This window comes from Pelodiscus sinensis, chromosome 2 (genome assembly GCF_049634645.1).
Source record: "Pelodiscus sinensis isolate JC-2024 chromosome 2, ASM4963464v1, whole genome shotgun sequence".
Taxonomy (NCBI): Eukaryota; Metazoa; Chordata; order Testudines; family Trionychidae; genus Pelodiscus; species Pelodiscus sinensis.
In genome coordinates, this window is record NC_134712.1 from 112352781 (window position 1) to 112371858 (window position 19078).

Genomic DNA, 19078 nt, shown 5'->3' on the forward strand with positions numbered 1-19078 from the left:
GGGAAGGGGGTCCGGGCCCGCCCTCGCTCCGGACCCCAACCCAGGGCCCTAAGGTAAGGGAAAGGTTCCCCACCTAGCGGAGGGGGTCGGGAACCCTAAACTCCCCCGCTCTCGGGGTCCACGTCCCCGCCCTGGGCCACTTCTTCCCCCACGTCAGCACGACCCGCCCCCAGGCTCCTGCTCCGGTCCTGCCCAGGGTCGCCAATTCCTGAGTCCGTGCGCTCGCTCCCAGGGGAGGTCCGTCTCCTCGGCGTCCTCCCCCCTTGCTGGGTCGTTGCAGCCTTTTGAATGGCCCGCCGGTCGCAGGCAGATGACGTCGGTCCCCTCGTCATCCACCGGCCCCCCCTCGGGCCGGCCTCCCCATGACATCACTGGCCCCGCCTCCTTCCCTAGCCCTTTGGCGGCGGCGCTTGCTGGCCCCAGCTCGTCACCCGGCCGGCGCGCCGGCCCCCCTGCTCGGGGAAGACAGCCGGCTCTGCAAGCCGCGCGGGGGGGCGATCCCCGCGAACGCGGTGTCCCGGCGGCTTCCGGGAGGGGCGGGGCTACCCCGCCACACCGCCCTAGGGCACTTTCCCATCAATTCTGATTACTTCATCAGACTCAACAGCACTACACAAATTAGCAGTGTACAGGCTCAAACAGCATTGGGACACCACCAGCAGCTGTGCTCGCTCCACCTTTGAAGAGATATCAGCTAAAATCACCACCAGGTAGAGAAAACAGTGCCAGTGTTCAGGTCCACTGTCATACCTGTGTGCTGTTTCCCTCCTCTTTTTCCTAACCCGTCCATCCTCGAGGGCCATACACTCACCATTGCTGGTGGTGTCACTGGTGCAGTGCAGTATCAATCTCCAGGAGATGTGAGAAGGTAGTGCTCACTGGGGTCTGGGACCGAGAGTGAATTCAATTCCTCAAATGTTGATTAGTGCTAAAATCTGAAATTCCAATGCAGGGGGTACCCTAACCTAAACATAGTTCCATTTGCAGTCATTCAACGTGGGAAAGAAGTCTGATACACAGGCTTTCCAGCTGATGATTTTAAACTCCCTAAAAGAGTTATCCATACAATTAGTGGAACTGGCCATAAGGAGCACATTTTACTAATATTCTGCCGATTTTACTAACTTCTTGATGCCATCCACAAGTTGTTAACATTGATCTCTGAAGCCCTATATCAGGACATGGGGCACCTGTTTTCTATCAGGAACCATTGACTCATGGGGGGAAAAGAAGAGTCAAGCACAAGCCCCACACAGCCCCACATGGGGACACAAAGGCTCAGAAGAGAGCCAGAAATGAAGGGTTCAGTGTGTGGGAGGGGGTTCCAGGCTGAAGCAGGGAGTTTGGGGTCTGTGTGTAGTTTGGGAAGGAGTTTGAGTGTGGGAGAGGGTTCCAACCTGGGAGAGAGGCTTGAGAGCTGTGGATGAGGGAATGGGGTCTGAGAGGGAGTTTGACCTGTGGGAGGAAGAAGGGGTACGGTCTCAGGCCAAACAGTGAGCTTACCTGTGGTGGCTCTTGTTGAGCGGGCACAGTGGAGCTAAGGCAGGCTCCCTACTTGCCCTGGCTCCATGGTGCTTTCCTGGAAGTGGCCACCACATCTGGCCTTTAGGCAGAGGGGCCAGGTGGGTGTGCATGGTACATACAAGCTGCATCTGCAAGTGCCACCCCCACCACTCTCATTGGCCTTGGTTTCCAGCCAATGGGAGCTGTGGAAACAGTGCTGGGGCACAAAGCAGAGCTTCCCCAGTCTTCCCTGTGCCTAGGGACCACAGGAACATTTCAGCCCACAGTACAGAGATCATGCTGAATGGGGCTTGCAGGCCAGATAAAATTAAACATCCCCCATCCTGCCCTCAATGGTTTAGGTCCTAGCTCCCCAAGAGAACATTTTTATCCCTATTCACCAGTACAGCGCTGGGGATCAGCTAAGACCAACATTACCTAGCTATTAAGTTCATAGTTAGGGTGGCCATGTTTTTCTATACTGAATAGAAGACGTGGTAAAATTACTCACATTCAAGCGAGTTCAATGGCAGTCAGAACAATGCAGTGCAAATGTTTAAAATTAACATCAAGTTGACTGAGCCCCTGTTAAAAAGAAATACTGAGTAGCAGTCGTCTTTTTATTTAGCTTCTTATCTTTAAGATTTGGTTGGGGAGAGGTCATTCAGGCACACGCTCTCCTAGACACCTCTCTCACATGAGGACAGGAGTGGCTAACTGACATAACCCAACCATCCCTGCCCAGTGCTCTCGGAACTCCATGCCTGGCTGGGTCCTGGGATAGAGCCGAAAGGAGTGTCTAGCATGAAATCTTCGTGCAACACTCAGGGTGTGTCTAGACTACCTAGTTTTGTCGACAAAAGTGGACTTTTGTTGACAAAACTATACCAGCGTCTACACTACCGCTGAGTTCTGTCGACATAATGTCGACAGAACTCAGCAATTTTGTCGACGCTGGTAAACCTCATTTTACGAGGCATAACGCCTTTTGTCGACAGAGTTCTGTCGACAGAAGGTGTTATTGCATCTAGGGTTGTGTCTAGACTACAGGGTTTTGTCGACAAAGCACCTTGCTTTGTCGACAGAACTGAATGTAGTCTAGACGCTCTTTGTCGACAGAAGCTTTGTCGACAGTATCTGTCGACAAAACTTCTGTCGACAAAAGCCTGTAGTCTAGACGTACCCCAAGACATAGAACATACAGGACAATTTGTCCATTGTTAAGAGAAAGTAAAGACACCTGCAGGAGGGCTTAAATATGGGATTTGTCCCTTTAAAAAGAGGGCATTTGGTCACCTTAAACTTAGTATTGTTTTCAGACTCAGTCCATAACATTAACAATTTTCTTCCCTCTTTAGTCTGACAAAAACTCAAGTTTCAGGGCACAAGAAAGGTCCATTTTATTCAGACTTTTGCCTGAAGGTGCAAGGAAGAATAAATTGATCCTTTTAATAGACGTATTTTCCGTTACAGTACAAAGCGGCTGCAGTTACTCTACAATTAAAATTGCAACTGAACTTGCATTATAAGCCTGTTATTCTTTCCCTATCCCATTTAAAATGCACCAGAAAGTTCATAAGTTTCAAAATTGGTAGAATACAGCAGATCTAGGGCAGAGAGAGAATTTTTCTGCTAAGTGCAATGTGAATCAGAGAAAGGATTCACGAACTGTAGCAAAACACACACAAAATACAACTCACATTGCTGGACTTCTTTAGTTGACTTATAGTGTGCAGAAGCCAAATGTTACTTATTTAATTGTGAAAAATTTAAATATTTTAAATAGAAACATTATTATGATCATCTTCAATAAGCTTGTCTTTGCATTATAGTAGCACACTTATTAACCTCAAAAAGATTACAAGCAGAAATCACAGGGGGGAAAATACAGGACTAAAATACAGGACTTCAGGTACCAATGCAGCAGATGCTGGCCTGTGCTCTGGTGCAGGCAGCGGCAAGGAACAGAAAGAGAGCCCTGAGCAATTTCAACAAGTGTTCTTATTATAGACAACCCAGACACTGGCAGTCAGTACTACATAGGTATACACATAGCTAGGCCTTCCAGCACTCTGACAATTACCATAAACAGAGACTCACAACATTAATCCGGCACCCAGCTAAGGCAACAGGATCAAGGCAAAAAGGACACTTTGGCAGAAAACATGCTTTATCAAGTTGCAGTATAACTGATGTAACACCTGTATACTTTGCAAACCTGAAACAGTTTTTTTTAAATAAAACAAGACACACACAACTCAAGTAACTTGTTAAACCTCATTCACCCAAAATGAGCTCCTTCCAATTGTTCTTCCCAAATGCAGAATGCCTATGTGCTTGTTTTTGAAGTAAAAAACCCACTAAGAACTCCAGATTGAAAAGAAGTGTAAATGCTCTGCTACTTTCCCATTATACTTTTCCTTTAAAAAGGGGCATTTTGTAGGGTTTGACAAATGTATATTTAAAAAGCTAGTAGCATTCTGTGCAAGTAAGACAAGCTCATACTAGAAGTTATTGGACCTGATTCCCATTTCCCAGTAAAATGAGTTGAAAATATCTTTGAGATTTTACCATTATTGTACATTACTGCCAAGTGAAGTCAGACATTTTTTAGTTTTGCACTGGATGAGTTAAGAGTTTTCAAGGACCTACTTTTATTTCCTTTCATTTTGCATTTCATCTGCCACTAGTAGTGGGCATGGATCAGCATTCATGTTATGTTCCCCATTCGTATCCAGCCGGGACAAGCTAATAATCCAATCAGTAGACCCAATTGGATGATGAATCCTGGTCAAGTGCCACACCAGGCCACATTCAGAGGTGAAAGTAAGTGGGTGCATCCTGGTGTGCAGCTCCAGCAAGAGCTGGCTGAGCTGAAGCAAAAAGCCAGCAGGGACCTATTTAAAGAGTTGGCAGGGATCTGGATTGCAATAGGACACTACCTGTAAGAAATGTTCAGTCACTTTCACTGCTTGGCACATTAGAAATGAACACTATTATTACCCTTTAGTGTACATGCAATCACAGGAAATAGAATTCTGACCCCAGAGTTGCATGAATAAAAGTGTAGTGACAGTCAAAACATCCTTTAAAAAACCTGTTTGATCACCAGATACTGCATAATAAGAAGTCAATGAGAAATTGTCAGCTAGTTTAAAATAAGTCTTTCTAAACTAGGTATAAAAGTACAAAATAAAATTATTTCAAACCTTTAATATACTGACCTATGTTCTCTCAGAATAGGAGTAAGATGAGGTGTTAGAGCCCAAGAGGAGGAAGCGAAGAACCTTTCTAAAATCTCTGTTTGAATTATCCTTTATTTCTATAAATGGTTTCTTTTAATCCTTTAGGGACAATCCCCAAATATTCAGGATAATTTGGCCACTTTGAATATCAAGTCTCTCCCTGCTTTCCCTGTAGTCTAAATGAAGTTCCTAGTACACACACAACTCCATTAATCATCTGCAAAAGTATAAAAAAGACACACACAATAAATAGCCCTTCAGGAAACAATCGCTTGTTTTAGCCTTTTCCTATGGATTCTGAAAATTCCTACTGGGTGGTGGATGGAATCTGGTCAGCAATGTCTCCTGCATTACTTTTTTCTGTGCAGTCCTCAGAGGAGAACAGCGGTTGTCTGCATTTAATTTTTTAACCACATTTCATCCTTTGCTGCCTTCACACAACCACAAAGGAAAACATCATCCATGCTGTGCATTCTTTTACCTAATCTTGGGCTAGTCTTCTATTTCTGCTAAGGACAGCTAACCTACAACAATGGACAGTAAGAGCAACATATATATCTCCCAAACTTTAATAATATCATCCACTATACAGTATTAACGGTTGGAGCACTGGCAGTTTTGGACAGCCAGCCAAATTAATTCTTGTGGGGACGGAGATCTATTTCTGTAGTCTACAAAGGGCTACACGTTTAAGCTAGTTCTGAAAGCCCAATGTATACTAAACCAATGTTGGGGGGGATGGGAGGGGGAGTGGTTTCTAAAGCCTTTCCCAAGGTATACATCAAAGAGTATCATGCATATCTTGTAATTGTATGAAAGAGATGGAATTTTTGCCAAATACTGTGCGGTTTTCAAAACTGACAAACTTTCTTTATGGTTTCAAGATTTCAAAAGTTTAAGGAAGCATCTGAATTAATGAAAAACAGACAATGCTGGTTACTGCGGTTCGGCCAGTTGTCTGATTCTCCAAGTCTAACAAAGTAAATAAAAATAGACGTACCCAAGGGGGCAGGGAGAGAATAGTAAAACATTTCTTATTTCTCCTATTTCAGAAGAAAAAAATTACAAATTGTAAACAGAGAATTAAAAAATTGAAACTAAATTGAGTTCTTTGCCATATTATGCTCCAGTCAATATAATTTGATGCACTGTCTATAGTTTTAAAGGGACATAGACCAGTTTCTTGAAAGAAACTTGAGATGGTTTTATCCTCATTTCAGAAAACCAACATGATCAGAATTCTCTGCTACAGCTATTGTAAGTGGCAAGTCCTGTAACTATCTATTACTTTTCAGGGGGAAAAAAATCTATGTGCTGATTACTTTGGGTCAAGCTGTGCATACTTTAAACAAACAAGCCGTGCATAAATACTATCACATCACTTTCTAAAAGCCATTTGCTGCTGGGGTGATTTATTATTTTTAACAGTTTCTTATTCATCTAATTTTTTTCTGAATCAATGATCTTCAGTGATATCAACAATACACTACTAAAAAAACAATGCTGTTTCCAAAGTAAACCAAGTCTCATTACTAAAAGATTGGAAGATTTTGTTCACATTATTTATTGTTATTAATAAATACCAAAAGCTTGGCCAAAGGACTTAATTTTGGGTGCCTCAATTTTTTGGTGTCCAACCTGAAACACTTTAAAGGAGTCTTATTTTTAGGAATGCTGAACATCCACCCTCTGAAAATAAAGTCCTATGAAATCTCAAATGAAACCCTGAAAAATCATTAGCACTTTTGAAAATGTTGGCCTTGAAAATCAAGTGGCTATGCTGCTTAAGAGATGTCTTATTGGACTAGCTTTAGAAAGATTTAGAATCCAATTATACCGTCTTTAGAAACATTTATGTAAGCATACTTTATTTTACAAGTAGACCCATTAATTTCAAGGGGCTACTTAGTGTGTGTAAGGGTGATAGAACTGGGCCCTTAGGTATCCAAAGAAATCTATTTTTTCCCCAAAAATTCAGTTCTCTATTGGATTAATTTTCTAATCATTTGTACACCATTCAGAAGTTATTACATAAAAGCCATGGTAATTCAACTAAAACGCCTGTAAATAGATCTGACAGTGGTTTCTCTGGTGTAAGCTGATGACAAATTGACAATGAAGAATACCCAGAATCTAAAATATTGGAACAAGTTGCTGCCACCCCACTCTTATTCTTTGTTAAAAAAAATATTCTTCTGTCAAATGAGGAATCACCCATACTCAAAATAACATGCTCTTCAAATGCACCAGCTGTGTCTACTCTGGGAATTAAATTCCCTGTTCTAGTTGTGAGACTTCATGCACTGTTATAACAACCTTTGGGCCTCTCAGGACATGTCTTGTAACAGCGAGACACATTCTAGAAATCTCATGACCCTCTGATAACTTTCTTTTTCACATTTTGATAATTAGAAAGAAGGATTTGGAAAGAAGCAACTTTTCCATGGTAGGCTTAGCTAGGACACTTGCTCTCGCCTCATTCTCCACACCGGACACATTAGTAAAATATCATTCTTCTTCATGGTTTAAGCATACAAAAGCAGACTGCCCGGAGAGCTCCCGGAGGGGGAGAGAAGAAATGAGATTCAAGAAAAATGTGCTTTTGCTTTCATTATTGCACTTCACTGCCAGTAGCTGTTGCACATCCTGTTCCTTGCAGTGGGATAAATACAGGTTGAATCTCTCTAGTCCAGCGCACTCTGGTTTGGCAACATCCATACCCCCGCATGATTTTAGTTAGCTGGATGTCGACTTGTTGTGGGTGTGGCCAAGTTTCCCTCAGTCCTGTAATGTTTGTTCACAGCCACGAGTCTTGGCTCTCAGTGTTCTGTGCTGTTATTTACGTCTGATTTACCCCTAAAAGTCTTCTAAGGGCCTGGTAAGCAATAGAAGTGTTGGTAATGCTACTAGACTATATTAACCTTCCACAGTTCGGCAAATTCTCTGGTTTGGCACCGGTCAGGCCCTAAGGGTATCGAATGAGAGAGGTTCAACTTGTATTACAGAATCCCAACTTTTGATATCAAAAGGGTTAACTTCTGTATTTTCACAGGCTTAGCGTAAAACACATTAACTCTTCTTGTTAATCTTGTACAATCCAATGAGCCATAATGCTGACCTGGCCCAGCAAAATATAGCTGTTCCTATGGGTGACAAGCCTGCAGTCTTTTCATGCTCACACTTTACACTTCAGCAGTAATGAGACTAAAATTCTAATGTAGTCATGTGTCACTCTGACTGGTGATAAGCAAACCTACTATTGCTAAACTTCATGATCTCCCATAGCGTGGGAAGGTTCAATCAGAATTTTTTCACATATGAGTAGGTCAAGACATTGGAACACTTGACTTTTTCACTGTATAATAATAGTTAAAGCTCTCAGTTGAGCTTTTCTATTATCTTCTCTGGGATTTTATTTTACCTTACAAGGCTCTGAACATTTTTCCTGAAAACAAAAAAAGATTTTTGAACTCAATATTGATGCCATGTTTGTTTTCTTCAGTCATTATGACTCAATTACAGTATATGTCATTTTCATTCTTGTTACATGAAACTACAACAAAAATCCAAATTAGGGAAAGATTTGGTTTCCCTCCAGAGTATCTGATACATCTGCTCAATTAAAATTCCATCCATCTTGAACCATTTAAAATGAGAGAGATGGGTTCCATTTTTATAGCCCGAGGAATGTGAAAAATATTAGCATGTGACTATTCCAACTGTGTAAAGCCATAATGGGGCACTAGTTAATTCCAGTCTTCTATTTAAGTTAATAGCTGCTCAGATAACAATCTAATCTGTGTTGAATGGATGCAGAGCACTTCTCATACCTGTATGTCAGTGCATGATTTCATAATAAAAAAAAATATTACGAACTACGTTGTTGGAGATATTTACAGTGAACTCAGTTGAAACATTTCAGCACAATAAGGTCACACAGTTCAGCAGTGACAAGTTTGTTTTTAACGATGACCATATTGTTTACCCCACCCACCTCTCAAAATGGTAAAAAAAAGTCCTTAGATAAACATTTTAAGAAACATTTTGAATTTTAACCCTCAGAGGGGAAAAAAATCCTGCCGTAGTACCTTCTTCCACTAACCATCAGTCTCCAGTGTCTTCTATGGAAAGGATGAAAAGATCACTATTATGAGACACTCAGAATTGAAACATTTAAATGATTTTTGACACACTAAGTTTCTGAACACTTCCTCTGACTAGGTAACAACTCACGAGATAGACCACTATTATGATGCAAGCACAACTATGAAAATTAACATTTGTTTTTAAAAACATAATTGACACAGGTGCATGGAACCTAGTCAAGTTTATTGATTAAACCTTTGAAATGTTATTCCTGTTTCTTAAAACTAAGAAACATTGAGCCAGACTCTTCCACTCATTTTGCACTGCTTAGATGTTTCGGGAACTCCCTGGTCAAAAAACAAGCACAAAACCTATTAAATCAAAGTGTTTAGTCCAATATATAAAGAAGTGTAGCTACCCCCTAAGGGTATGTCTACACTACCACCCAAGTTCGAACTAGGGTGGTAATGTAGCCAACCGGAGTTGCAAATGAAGCCCAGGATTTGAATTTCCTGGGCTTCATTTGCATCTCACCGGGCGCTGCCATTTTTAAATGTCCGCTAGTGCGGACTCCGTGCTGCGCGGCTACATGCAGCACGGACTAGGTAGTTCAGAAACGAGGAGTAACGGTAGTTCGGAATAGGAAGCCTAATCCGAACTACCTAGTCCATGTCGCATGTAGCCGCGCAGCACGGAGTCTGCACTAGCGGACATTTAAAAATGGCGGCGCCCGGCGAGATGCAAATGAAGCCCGGGAAATTCAAATCCCAGGCTTCATTTGCAACTCCAGTTGCCTACCTTACCACCCTAGTTCGAACTAGGGTGGTAGTGTAGATATACCCTAACTTATTAGACTGCCTCATACTCAGATTTAAGATTTGGATAAAAACCATGGAAAGCAGTAATTTTATTCTAATGGAAGCCTGTCAGGGTTTGGGATGAAAACTAGTACAGAGCGAAGACCCAAATATATTTTTGTGAACTATTTCCCAAGGGAAGTTATAAGACTGAATGGCCAGTTTTATAGTCCATGTGGAAACAAGAACAGAATAGGTGCTAGAAATGATAAAGGTTTTATTGGAAAGCCAGAAAGGAGACAAATCTAGGTGCTGTAGGTTCTTGGCACAGATTTAGTGACTTACCAAGGCCACAGTGGGAGTCAGCATTACAGCTGTGAACAGACCTCAGGTACTTCTGGCTCCCAGTTCTCTGATGTAGTCTGATCAGAAGAGACCACAGGATTTGCCTTTAGGCCTCTCTAAGCTAAGGTACAGTTGTCTAACTATGTACCTTTTGATGCCTCTCTTCCTCCTCCTTTCATAGCATTCAGAGGCAAATTTTCTCTAGGATGTTCCGTATACCCACAATGGCTGAACTAGTGCAGCTCCATTGCACATTAGGAAGACACAGGATGATGGGCTGCCCAGGGGATTGTACCACATGTAGAATGTCTAATGAAGTCTCAGCTCCATGAACACAAGGAAACATGGGGTGAGGAAAAGGATAAGGTTGAGGCCAATGAATCCTCAAATGCAAATTCATGGCTGCACCCCCCCCCCTCTCTCTCTCTCTCTCTCACACACACACACACACACACACACACACAGAGGCAGGGGTGCGCAGCAGCCATCTGCCACCTAGGAGACAAAGAAGGGAAAATGTTCTTCCCACCTTGCTGGCAGAGCTCTTCAGCACACAAACCTGATACTCTGGCTCTTCACAGCAGTGAGGAGTTAAGTCCTAGGAGCAGAAACCCTTATCATACCAATGCTAAGAGCTAGTTACTTTTTAGCCCTTGGTGTGCTACATATCCAAAATTCTAGAAAGAAAAGCTTTCTGGGAATTAACTTGCCAAAAACACCACCACAAAAACAAACAAACAAACAAAAAACCCAGTGTTCACTGTTTGGAAAAACACTGGCAACACCCTGCAAGATATCTTGGACACGGAAGATTTCCTAGAACTTAATAAAGTGGAAAATAAGCCTTTCAAAAAAAAGAAATCTTTTCAGTCTCAGCACATGCCAGTCCATCAAGACTTGCTTGGGGTCTGAATGCAGCACTCTGCAGGTGAAGAGACTGGAAGTTAGCAGATGGGGAAGCACCTACAGCTCTCTAACTAATGTATTTCAAAGTCTTATTATTATGGTTTATTTCTAAGAGGTTTAAATGGCCAGGACACCGGAGGATACCATTTAGCCCCACTACTGCAACTAAGAATAGCAGACATGCATCCCTTGGCTACCTCTAGCTGCAACACAAAGTTGAGGGCCTAGACCTGAGGTTGTAGCTGAAGAATGTTCATTTTTCCCATCAGCATATAAACTGAGACTTTTCAATTGGTCTAAGAGCAAGCCTTTATTCCCCTTTCAGGTTGCTTGTTTGGACAAAGGGAAGGAAACAACGTTGTTTACATATACTGTAACAATGGTTTATAATGGAGTGTGACTTTGGCACTTCTTCTGCTCTTGAACATAATTTCAATACATGTCCCATTTATGATAGGACAGATCATGGAGCATCAGTTTGCTCTAGGAAGAACTGATGACAGTATGAAATCTACCCTAGGATTCTCTTATTTCCACCAAGGAGACCCTCTTCTCATGGATCTTGAAGCAGACCATATCAGGGGAATAAAAAGGTTGCGCTGTCACGAGAGGAAGTGCCTCCGAGCTCTGTCCAGAATTTCCCCAAGGGATACCAGCTCTTGAACAGATTCAGACTGGATCAATCAACTGGAAAATGATGATCAGCAGTCCCTGAGGTAAAGTAGAATGGCTAGGGCCTTCCTTCCTGTGGGCTTTTGAAGTCAGTAAAAATGTAGTAAACACTTTCACAGAACTAGTACTGTTGTAGATGCCAGAAAGAAATCAGCAGAACAAGAAATAGACCATTCTTCAAGCCCATAGTTGAGATGCAATATCCTGGACCGTAAAAACGATCATTAGATTAAGAGTTTCTATCTCAAAATATTTCTGCATAAGCCATTTTGTGTCTCAGATGGATTGTTAGGGCATTTGTTGATTTGACACAACAAAACAAAAAGGAATATAATGCATTATCATATTTCCATGATTGGAAGGAATTGGAGAAGGGATGTTTTGATCTTGCAATTTCCAGGCAACTTTGCTAAGACACTTGCCTGTAGTGCCCTATACCATTCAATTTTTGTCAAAAATACATTCTGCCATATATAGGCATAGCGCAGGATTTGTTTAATAAGCAATTATAAAATAATCGCTCCCATATCCACCTCTAAAGCAGAAGGTAAGAAAGTCATTCTTCCTAGGGAATCCTGTACTTTTCATGCAGACACCTTAACTAGACAAGCAAGGATGTTATCCTTCAATTGGATATGGCATCGGCTAGGATACCACAGGATAGGATAATAGTAGGATGCTAATTCTCCATTTCTGACTAAGCTAAATTATCTAATTTAGTTCTTTCCAGGAGAAAACCTTCTTTTGTAGTCTTGGAAATTCTTAAAGCTGCTAGTGGTACTAATCGACACACACAGAATGTCACCCTCTTTGTTTTTGGTGAAGAGCAAACCAGATAGCTGTCAGCAACAGTATTTACAATCAGCTCTTAATAGTCAAGGACCAAGGAATATCTATGAATTTTCAAAAGGTGTTTGGCATGGTGCCATCAGGTTACTTTTATTAGTCTACATCAAACTTCCATCTGACTTGACAATCTGTGATTAAAATACAATGAAGATGTCAACATTTCCCTCAAGTATAGCTACAGTAAGAGCATGCTAATTACTGCTCAGAGATAGAGCAGCCAGTCTTAGCAGTGTTGAGCTGGAACCTTTTACCTAGATCAGTTATTTCAGAACTAAAGAAACCTTCATACCACTTGAGAAGATGGCTCATGGAGCTATTTGATAGGCATAGTAATTCTCTCCTTGATAGAAGGTCTTCAGGATCCTTTTGCAGGTTAGATGAAGTCTCTCTCAAATATGTTTTAAAAAGAAGGTCAAATTATTTCCTTTTTCAAAGAAAATAAATTTATTCCTGAAAATGTTTATGTTTGGTTCATGCTGTTTTCTGATCAGCTATACTTTCTTCAGATTTTGCACTGACACTGCAGAGGCAACTCACATTCATATTCCTCACTGACAATTTGTGACTTTGCATGTTCCTTGTGATGATCATTAATTTGCTGACAGCCTATCATGGTGACATCCTCCTGATGAAATCATAGAAGTTAGAGATACAAATGATTTACTGTGTATCCATCTTTGAACACTATCTTATTCTAAAAGAACTATTTCCACTGCATAGTGCTTACTTTGCATTTCTATTCCTAGTTTGCTCCATTGTACTCTGAACAATCTCATGATAGCAAAAATTCCTCATTTAAATACCAACCTAGAACATGGTCAAAGTTCTATGCAAAGTAGGTGATTTGGCAACTATGCAGAATTTCATTTTTTGGATACTCTTTGTATCTAGATCACACCCAGAATTTATTCAAGGCCTCCATTAACTGTTTGAAGTAATCAAAACCATCCCAGAAATTGTTGCCTCTGCAGATGCCAGTGTTTCTTTTTGATCCAGATTAAGCTAATCCTGCTCAATAAACCTATCATTGAAACTGCTGCAGAGCATCTATTGTACTTTTGTGAAAGCTCATATTCCTACGACTCATATTCCAGGAGCTGCCATGGATAGAAACAGTGCCATGAATGCTGCTAATACAAATTTTATTTCTGTCCAGGGGACCACCATCAGCAAGTTTTCTTTATCTAAATGCCAAGCAGTTCCAGGTGATGTGAAAGGCAACCATGCAGGGAATTAAGTCCTGAAATTCATCTAGTCACTTCTAAATTATAGCTAATGCTTTGGTATAAATTGCCTGAGCAAAACAAAATCCTCTATATCATCCTAATGGAGCTTTTCAAGTCATTTCTTGCAACCACTTGAGATCGTTAAAGAAAACAAGTCTGTAGCTGAAGCATGACTTGGCAATATCCATTTGTACTCTGCCTCAGTATTTAATCATTCTGGATCTCAGCACTGAGGCCCAAATTCTGCCCTTGGATATGCATGCAACTCAGGGGGCATTGCACATGTGTTTATCTGAGGATACAGTTTAATCCTGAAAGCTAACCAAGAGGAAACTATTTCCTGTTCACCTGGATGTGTTTCTAATTAAGATCCAATCCAGGCAAGTCCAACTTTACAGCATCGGTTCTTGCAGATGTGTCTCTATCAAGTTTCAGTGCGTCTGTAACCAATGATGAACAGCCTGATTTAAGTCTAGCAATGTAAAATAATGCCAAAGTAAGAGTAATAGGGTTTTAAGAGAACAAAAACAAGGTGACTTTACAGCAATTTCAAGACAGATTTATAAAGAGATATGCTGCTGGTTACCTCAGTACATGCAATTGTAAGACTGATACAAGGCTGCAGTATTAGCTATGCTACACTATATTTATTTATACAGGATATTATCAGCAAATTGCCCACTTACACTTTGTAGAAAATATAGATTTTTTTCTCATTGGTCATGTGAAGTAACTCATGGAATGAGACTATAAAGCACAAATTGTTTTTCCTCCCCACTTTTTTTTTGGGGGGGGGGGGGGGTTAGGGGAGGAGAAAGAGGGAGAGAAGAGAAGGACAGAAAAAAAGTCTTAGGTTTGGGTCTTCATTTGAAGAACCATAAAAGATATGAGATTGCAAAGAAAATATTTCAACATATCATTTATAGACTGAAGATTGTGTCTTTTCTCCTCTCCATGTCACTACACGTAGTGTTTTAAATTAGAGACTTCACTATTGGGTAGATACATGTCATGGGCATCTATAAAATGTGAACTTTGGGATACTGTCTGTTACAAAAAATATTTTAAAGGCTATGGTACATATGAGATTTAGCATACACCTCAAGTAATGTGAAATTTCCTCCTCCTGTCATCTTCAACATATGATACAAACAAACCGAAATTACTGGGAAATGTCTAGCAGTTCCATCAAATATGCTTCATTATTGGCATTGCTCTATTAAAACATGTCTGGAATTAGTGATATGCAGTTAAAATGTTTGCATCCATTCACTTAGCAGGTAGTATGTGAAATAAGATTGCTGTTCAGTCCAGGAAGAAATGACACAGGTAGAATCCTTGATGCCAATCTCAGCAAAAAAGGCTAGGCACTGAATAAATCTTGAGACTCATCTACTCTTTGAATTTTAAAGGCGGTATCTCCAGGCCAGGGTTACAGAGGACTCATGAAGCAGTGCAGAGAAGTTTGGTCTGCAGCTGCCCATGTGTTCTCTGGACTAATATGGAGCTTCACTTTGGTGGGGGAGGGGGTCCACTCCGCAACTTTTCTGAATATAAAGGACTATGTAGCACTTTAAAGATGGCCCTTCGATACAACCGCATCTGCTCTAATCCAACTGACAGAGACCAGAAACTTCGGGATCTCTACCAAGCATTTATAAACCTCAACTACCCACCCGGAGAAATAAAAAAGCAAATTGAAAGAGCCAGACGAATACCTAGAAACCATCTACTTCAAGACAGACCCAAGAAAACCAACAATAGAACACCACTTGTCATCACCTACAGCCCCCAACTTAAACCTGTCCAACACATTATCAATAAACTACAGCCTATACTGGAACAGGATACCAAACTCCAAGAGGCTCTGGGAGACAGACCCATGGTCTCCTATAGACAACTACCTAACCTCAAGATGATTCTTACCAACAACCACAGGACATACTGCACTAATACCAACCCTGGTACCTTCCCTTGCAACAAACCCCGTTGCCAGCTTTGTCCACATATTCACTCTGCTGATACCATTATTGGACCTAACCAAGTGAGTTATAAGATCACGAACACATATTCCTGCGCATCCAGAAATATAATTTATGCTATCATGTGCTGAAAGTGTCCATCTGCTATGTACATTGGACAAACGTCTCAGACACTTCGCCAAAGGATCAATGCCCACAAAACAGATATTAGACAGGATCACAAAGAAAAAACAGTTTCTTGCCTTTCAACCAGAAAGGACATTGTCTCAACGACTTAATTACCTGCATCCTGCTCCAAAGACCTTTTAAATCTGCACTTGAAAGGGAATCCTCTGAACTGTCATTCATGCTAAAATTCGATACTTTACACGTGGGTCTCAACAAACACTCTAGTTATCTTACCCATTACAAAGATAGCTTCCCCAATTATCACCTCTAATATCATTAGCTCACAGACATTTACCTCTCCCCCCCCCCCCGCATCCCCCTTCTGTTCTGAAATTTGATTTGTCCTTTTCATATGTGTTCATTTTTTTTAAATTGTATCCTTTGGTATATATGGTTGTGACTATTTTCTTCCACTATTTGATCTGAGGAAGTGTGTCTGGCCCATGAAAGCTCATCATCTAATAAACCATCTTGTTAGTTTTTAAAGTGCTACATAGTCCTGTATTTTGCTTCAGCTACACCAGACTAACACGGCTACATTTCTATCACTTTTCTGAATATATTCACTTTTTAAAAAAGTGGAAACATTTGGATAGTTATGGTTTGATTCTTGTCTCCTGATGCCACCAGCTATACAGTTCATTGCACTGAGTTGGAATGGGAGAAGATTACATTTGAATTGTGGTCAGAAGTAAACAAGGGTGCCACTGACAGAGACTATCAGAGCAATACATGAATCACATGGCCCTGCTCCTTCTCCAAACTGAAACACTCATTCCAGAGGCTACAATGTCCAGCAATAGAACGTTCCCCAAAGTGGAGTCCAGGTGAATCAGCTCCTCAGCAATTGGTATGTCTGCCAATGTAACCAAGGGCTAAATGTGGCCCTATACGTCCTGTTGCTAGATTGAATTGAAACACACCAGAAAAAAAATGTGCAATGGATTTCAAAATACCAGAAGACATATTCTGAAGACATTTGTTAAGAAAAATAAGTCTCATATAAATCTGAAGCACCACAGAGTACCATATTTTACCTTTTCCCTCATCCTTAATTCCCAGTTCCTTCTGACTTTTAGATAAAAATCTAGACTCAGTATGCATCTGTCACTGTCCATACAGCATCTAACACATGACTGTCCCAATCCTGATTGAAGCCTCCAAACACTAAGGCTGTGTCTTGAAAGTAGGAATAAGAGATCCTCCGGAATAGGGCTTTTCCCCAAGCCGGAAAAAAAGCGGCGGCCATGTTTATTTAAATCCCGCAGGGGATATTTAAATCCCCCGCGCATTTCCCTATTCCAAAGTTCTAAATTAGCATGGCTATTCCGAAGAAGGGGCCAGTGTAGACGTAGCCCATCATAATACAAATGATGTTTAAATGTAAATGTTTAATATAAACAGATGGGTCAGTTCTAAAGGGAGAAAAGTTATTTGTCCATATCTGCACTTGCATGCCTCAAAATATTAAGATTTGGGAGTGGCAATTTATACCTTTATAATTTTACAATTGTCAGATGAAGTGTTCTTAGCTAGTTCAGATGGATACAAACCAACATAAATCAAACATACTGGAGCATACATCAAACTTTAATGAACATTCAGAATCAAGTTGTTTGAAAATGTAGCTTCCAAGTTTATATTTAATATACTCTAGTGTTTCCAAGAGGGAATAATATTTTTCTGCTCTAATTCTATTATATAAAAAATTAATTCTCTCTGCCAGTAAAGCATATGGGACAGTTTTTATGTTGTTAATAATAAGTTAAGTCATGCCCTGCAGATTTTCACATTTAGTATTTTCAATGTGAGCCCATTTTGGTCTGACGCTTGGCCAAAAATAATCCCCAACAGAAGTAAAATTAATTGCTTTCCCATCATTTGTACGAGGTAAGAGTTTACATAAAGTACTATTTTTTATGAAGTCATGAAAAGCAAACCTTCTGTGTGTAGATCTCCCACCGAAGTCAGTCAGTGGCAGTTCTCTGAGCAGTGGGTTTGCAGAATCAGGCCCTCAGGATACATGTTGTTTCTCAATCAAATAAGCAGAGGTTATCTGAACCTTTGCAAAGAAGCAGCACACAGAAAGATTTCCCAATACTTGCTCTGCTGCTCATTTAATGTCTCAGTCATAATCTTAACTTATCCATTTTGAGTCTTCCCAATTAAAATATGATAGACTATGAGCAGGGTGTAGAGTTAAGCACATGCCTCTGCAGGGCCAGAACTTAGATCAGAAGTTGCTTGAGTGACACATGCCTATTGTCTCAGAGAGACATTCTTTCATGCTAATACATTGTGGAATGCAGAACTGAATCTATCTCCTGTGAAGTCTGCCCTTCTCTTTTTTCAAGACAGTAGGTGCAACAGCAAGCCTGTTGCCCACTCCCTTGGTTCCTCCAGCTGTTCACCTAGCAAAGATCTGAAGGTGAAAACATAATCAGGATGATACGTCCAATGAACAAATGCAATCCACCCACATGGACAGGCCACAATTAAACACATGGAGAAGAACACTGATGCACACGATGGGAATGTGTGCATGCAGGGAATGTGAAGTGAAGACACAGAAGGACATCTTGAGGATCCTGGGGGATCTGATGATGCTCCTGGTAGATTCACAGAAGAGTCAGACGCACAAAAATCCCCTCCAGCCCATGCTAAACCACATTCCTTCCTCAAAGTTCTATAGCTTCTCCCCCATGCACCCTAGAACTTGGGGGAGTCAAGGGCAGCCTTACACCCAACCCCCAGGGATTTTTCTCATTGTCACACCTGTGCAACAGGTGAACAAGGGGATTGTAATATGTCTCTATCCCTTCCTGAAAGCTCAAAGCTCCTGCCCTGAACTCCTTTTCTTTTCCTGCTTCCTTGCGTTCTCTAAATAAAAATGCATGATTTCTCAACAACTGTCTCTTTATTGTTTGTGTTGCATAAGGAAGGGGGCTTTTCAGGGTTTAGAGGCAAGCACACTTAATGTAGGGAGCACCTCATTAAGAGAAACATGTGTGACTGTCATATTACTGTCCAGCTATTCATAAAGCCCTCAATGTGCTTTCCTTATTGCTGTGGTGTCTGGCTGCTCATAATTAGTAGCTAGGCACGCTTCCTTGACCCTCCACCCTGGCATAAAATTTTCCTCCTTACTTTCACAGATATTATGACACACTCAGCAGGCTGCCACAACAATGAGAAAGTTGCTTTCACTGGGGTCTAACTAGTCAAACAGAGCTTCCCTTTAAATGTCCAAAAACACATTCTACTACTGTTCTGCACTTGCTTAACCTATAGTTGAACTT

At 41.1% G+C, this 19078-nt stretch overlaps 1 protein-coding gene across 1 annotated transcript in view; it reads right to left on the reverse strand.

The window, feature by feature from the left end:
• The window catches only part of BMP6 (bone morphogenetic protein 6), a 137909-nt gene that overhangs the window by 56904 nt on the left and 61927 nt on the right, over positions 1–19078 (reverse strand). The gene's annotated exons all lie outside the window — the stretch shown is intronic.